General features: G+C 48.8%; 1 pseudogene; it reads right to left on the bottom strand.

The window, feature by feature from the left end:
- Positions 1 to 5,271: 5,271 nt before the first annotated feature.
- LOC101535658 (ATP synthase subunit f, mitochondrial-like) lies at positions 5,272 to 5,627 on the bottom strand (annotated as a pseudogene).
- Between the last annotated feature and the right edge of the window lie 197 nt (positions 5,628 to 5,824).

Genomic DNA, 5,824 nt, shown 5'->3' on the forward strand with positions numbered 1-5,824 from the left:
AGTGTTCACGAGAGTTCACAAATCCCTCCAGCAAGGATGACACTTCCCTGGGTGTCAGGTGCACACTGGAGCCTGGATATTGCTACCTTTCCATTCCTGCATCACAGTTTACCACAGCTGGTCATTCAGAAACATGCCCCTTCCTTGTTCCCATTGGGTCAGACTCCAGGCCTGGTGTGGCCTTGCTCTCTGGGCAGGCTGTCATGGAGCTGAGTTGGTGTCTTGGTGTTGGAATCTTCCACAAGCCTCCTTGGAGCTTGGGGAAGAGTCCAGCTCCGTGCAGGTGGAGGCTTGAAGTCCTGTTTGTGGGACAGGGTTCAGGGGGAGCTTCTCCCACTTCTAGAGCCCCACCTTCCCTGCCCCAGGGTCCTCCAGAGTCAGGGGCTAGGTGGAGAGAGGGGCATGTGTCAACTGGCCCGCACCCAAGCTGAGTCCCTCTCTTTATCTTGGTTACAACTGATGGCTGCCCAGGGCACTGGAGACAAGGGTCTGCTCCAGACCTGGCATGTCTCCCAGGCTTCAGCCTGGAACAGGAGGGGCCATGGGAGTCAGTTACATCACTGACCTGGCGGGATTCCAGTTACCAATGGTGCACCTGAATGAACATTCTTTACATAGTTGGCACAGACAGCCCCTTTGCCTGCCCATGTGTCTAGAGGGGTTTAAAATTCCTCCACACGTATCTCAGATGCCGTTTTCGCCTCCCTCTTCCCTCCCCTCTGTGCGAAGCGGGCCCAGGAGCAGATTTTCCAATAAAGCTTCCATTATAACTCTGAACAACTTGCCGATATTATTCCACCAGCAGGTGGGCGGTCGGTGGTCATCATCTAACAGCAACTCCTCTAACTCCCCTACTCTTTTGTACATATTCAAGGTTTATTTTTTCAATTTCCAGCTCCCACATGAAGGTGAACATGTGGTATTTGTCTTATTTTGTGGCTCATTTTACGCAGCACGATGTCCTTCAGTTCCAACCATCTTTATGCAAATGACAAGACATCACTCTATCACTCTTTTTTTCAAAATTTATCTTATTTTTTATTACAAAGCCAGATGTACAGAGAGGCGTAGAGACAGAGAGGAAGAGTTTCTGTCTGATGATTCACTCCCTAAGTGACCACAACTGCTGGAGCTGCACCTTTCTGAAGCCAGGAGCCAGGAACGTCTTTCAGGTCTCTCACATGAGTGTAAAATTCAAAGATTTGGGGCCATGCTAGACTGGTTTCCCAGGCCATAAACAGGGAGCTGGATGGGAAGCTGGGCTGCTGGGATAGAACTGGTGGCCATATGGCATCCTGGTGTGTTCAAGGTGAGGACTTATCCACTAGGCACTGTTCCCTGGCCAAGGCATCACTCTTTGTATAGCTGAACAGTATTTCATTGTGTTGTATACCATATTTTCTCTATCCATTCATGTGATGATGGAAATCTTGGTTGATTTCATATCTTGACCATTGTGAGCAGTGCTGCTGTAAGCTGTGGAGGAATTCCACTGTGACACAATCAGTCCATGTCTTTTGTTGTGTCCTCAAGAGTGAGATTGCTGGATCATGCAAAAAATTGCTGTTACAAGATTTTTAAAAAGTCCCCACACAGTTTTCCATCATGGTTGTCCTAATTTATGATCCCAACAACACTGTATACGATTTCCCCTTTCTTCACATCTTGCTTGCATTTGCTAAAACCAGACTAAACCCAATCCAATCAAACAAAACCATACCAGCCAAACACGGTAAGATATTGGCAAAAGACCTGATAGGCAGTTCTTGAAAGAACTAGAAATGACCCCTGCGTGGAAAATGCTTAACAGCATCAGCTGTCAGGGGACTGCAAACAAAAACCCACGAGGAGATGTCCCCTGGTCCTGTCAGAATGGCTGTTACTGAGAGAGAGTGACAGACATGTGAATCTGCGCACAGGGAGAGCCCGGTCTTTTGAACGGCTCCCCAGATGGGACAGACCAACCCAGACCAACCCCCGTCTCAGGGTCAGCTGATGGGGACCTTCATTTCATTTTTAAAATCCCTTCCTAGTGGCATCTACATTAGCAGTCGATTGAATACAGGGCCGTGTGCAACTGCCCAGGCCACTATAAGATCAGGCTGCCTGGCTTTCCCTTCCTTTGACATTCAAGTGAATTCAGGTTGAGAATGGAAGGTCAGATAGATTCTTTTAAACAGTAATGACTGCTTTTTTGCCCTCTGGCTAAAGTCAAGTGTAGAACAGTGATGAAATGTACCCTGATGAAGCATGGCCATTCTTATATCTTAAAGCCAAAGGACATGTTTGCCGTGTTTATTTCTATTAGAGTCATTAAATTGCAATAATTCATGCTGTCTGGAAGCTGTTTTATTCAGTATGGCACATAGGAAAGTTTCCAGAATTTAGCATCTGGAAGCAAGAAACAAACGTTTATTGTCTTCCACTATTTTACATAGAACTGTTCATGTGTTTATTTTCATGTGCTTGATATAGCTTCTGCTGTTCCTCTCCCAGATGCCACAGCAGCTGGATCTGGGCCAGGCAGGAGTCAGGAGCCCAGGATACTGCCCAGGCCTCAATGGTGGGGTACAGGGGTCCAAGCCCCCAAGCCTTCCTCTGCCTCCTCGCAGGAGGCACCAGCAGGAAGCAGGGTACCAAGTGGAGCAGCCAGGAGGCAAATGGGGCTCTGAGGTGAGATGGGGATATTCCAAAGGGAGCGGATCACACTTCTGCCACCTGCCTGCCTGGCTCCTGGTTTCTGACGTCAGGAAGCAGGGAGGTTGACTGAGGCTTCTGCTCAGATTGTCCCAGGGAGCAGTGGAGCTGAGAGCCAGGGCTGCCCCATCTGAGGCTGGGCGGGGCAGGCAAGGCTCCCCTGTGGTGGCTGGTGGGTGGAAGAGGCCTCGGGTCCTTTCCTCAGGGCCATGTGTACCAAGTCAGATGGCTTTTCCAGAGTTGGTGCGAGAGACAGAGAGAGAGAGAGAGAGAGAGAGAGAGAGAGAGAGAGAGCAAGAGAGAGAGAGAAATGTCCTGAACCAGAATCCGTGCTAGGCCAGCCTCACACTCAGTATTGGGACCTTACATGCCAAGTACCCTGATCTACACATGCATGGTTACTGCATGTGTTTCTGCACCCTGTGGCATTATAATGCATGTGTGGAGTGTGTACTGATCAATATGGTCAATTATGATTTCCATGTCCTTTTCATTACATTATTTTCTCTTTATGTTTTGAAGATTTATTTCTGTATTGGAAAGGCAGAGTTACACAGGGAGAGTGAGAGCTGCACAGGCTGACACTGACCAGGCCAGAGTCAGGAGCCTGAGCCTTCATCCAGCTCTCCCCCGTGGGTGACAGGGATCCAAGCACTTGGGCATCTTCCATTACTTTCCACGACACAGCAGGAAGCTGGATGGAAAATGGAGCAGCCGGGACTCGAAATGGTGTCCATGTGAGATGAGTACTGGGAGTTCAGCCTGCTACTCCAAAGTGCTGACTCCTGTTTGCTTGTTTAGCATCCACACATCTGTCTCTCTAAGTCTGACTTCATTTAGCATAATTGCCTTTCAGTTCTATCCATTATGTTGCAAATGATATTGTTAATTTTGACAAAGACTTATTTATTTGAAAGACAGAATTACAGAGAGAGAGGAGAAGAGGAAGAGAGGAGGAAAGGAGAGGAGGGGAAGAGAGACACATTTTCCACCTGTTGCTCACTTCCCAAGGAGCTTCATGGCACCTTGCAGGGTGGGCCTGCTGCCAGGAGCCAGGAACTTCTTTCCGGGTCTCCCATACAGGTAAAGCAGCCCAAGCACCAAGCTCATCTCCCACTGCCTTCCCAGGGGCATTAGCAGGGAGCTGGATCAGAAGCAGAGGATCTGGGACACAAAGTAGCACCTGAATAGGATACTAGCATCATAGGCAGAGGCTTTACACACACCACATTGACACTTATCTCTCATCTTTTCATAACCATTCATTAAACTGCATGAGTCGATAGATTATTGCTGTCTCCCCACTGCGAGATGAGTAGGTCATTTTGTCATTTGAATATTAGAAATAAATCTTTTTTTTTTTTTAAAAAAGATTTCTTATTATTGGAAAGCCAGATATACAGAGAGGAGGAGAGACAGAGAGGAAGATCTTCCATCCGATGTTTCACTCCCCAAGTGAACCACAACGGGCCGGTGCGTGCTGATCCGATGCCGGGAACCAGGAACCTCTTCCAGGTCTCCCACGAGGGTGCAGGGTCCCAAAGCCTTGGGCCATCCTCGACTGCTTTCCCAGGCCACAAGCAGGGAGCTGGATGGGAAGTGGAGCTGCCGGGATTAGAACCGGCGCCCATATGGGATCCCCGGGGCACGTTCAAGGTGAGGACTTTAGCTGCTAGGCCACACCGCTGGGCCCTAGAAATAAATCTTATAATGTGAAATCTGGATCTGTCACTGTATATCTCTGAGGCCTGATTTTTTTTTTTTTTAACCTAGGGTGTGGGGAGCAGGGTGCCAAAGCCGCTCCTGGGATTGGGAGGGGCTGTTGTAAGATGGTGGCTGGCCCAGGGCCAGGCGGCGGAGTTGGTCTCGCCAGCAGGTAAACAGGAAGTCACAGGGATAGGCTGTTGCCTCGCTGTGATTATGTCATTGCTGCTGGCCTATGAGGTAACGCCAAGTGGACCCATGGGGAGAAGTGATTGGTGGAGAGTGGTATAAAAGCAGCTGCTAAAAGCTAAGAGAGGGTGGATGGGGAGAGGAATGAGGGCCGGAGTGAGAGGAGCAGGACTATGGAGAAAGACGGGGAGAAGAATGATGGATGGAACGAGAAGAATGGGGTAGCAAGAGGGGTGGAAAAGCTAAGGCGTAAGGGACCAGGAGAAGAAGGACAGGGACAAGAACGGGGAAAAGCAGCAGAGAAGGGCACAAAAGCAATGCAGACCTGCGAGGAGAGGAATGGGAAGAAGGGTGGTGGAGAGAGGTCTGGAGAAGCAGGGAGGAAAGCTAAGACCAATGGGGAAAGGGGCAGCGAAGAGAGGGGTTTAAACGCGGCTGCTTTTGGCAGTGAGGGGTCTGGTTGTGGTTCCGGTTTTTCCAGGACCCCAAAGAGTGTGCCTCGTTATTTAGTGTTGCTGCTGTTCGGCAACTCTGGGGGAACTGTTGCTTTTTTCCACACATCAACTGCATCAAATTAGTTCTGACATTCTTGTCTCTAAAAGTGGTAGTGTTTGGAGCCACAGCAGTGGGATTATAACAAATTCAATGTCATAATTGTTCTCTCATCATTGTTATTGGATGTTAGATCTTTACAGTGAAGGGATTTGGTGATGATTCATTTCCATATAAAGGGTTGGTGGGCCTGGAAGGCCTGGGTTGGGAATACAGGGCGCGCCATCCGCATTGGCCTCTCCAGTGGTACTTGTGCTGCCATTCATGTTGGAGTTCCTTGTATGAAAGGCAGTGGCTGAAAAGCACGTAGCCTGCCAGCACCATGTTCATGCCGGCGATGCTCGTCCTCTTTATGTTGATGTACTTGGTATAACACCGGTGGTAGCCTTTCATGAAATGTTCCACTGATGCCTCAGTATCCAGCTCGGCAGCTCTGTGAGTCTGACATCCATAAGTTTCTTCTTCAGTGGCATGACTGATGCCATCTTGGAGTCCTGGTGTCCCCTCAATGTCATTTCTTTCAAGTGTTTTTTCTTAAAATTTTATTATGAAAGTTAGAGATACATATTATGTACATACACATACATACACACACACACACACACGGAGAGAGGAGAGACATCTTTTATCTTTTGGTTACTCCCTACATGCCTGCAGCAGCTGGACCTGGGCTAGGCCAAAG

This window comes from Ochotona princeps, chromosome 1 (genome assembly GCF_030435755.1).
Source record: "Ochotona princeps isolate mOchPri1 chromosome 1, mOchPri1.hap1, whole genome shotgun sequence".
NCBI classification, from domain to species: domain Eukaryota; kingdom Metazoa; phylum Chordata; class Mammalia; order Lagomorpha; family Ochotonidae; genus Ochotona; species Ochotona princeps.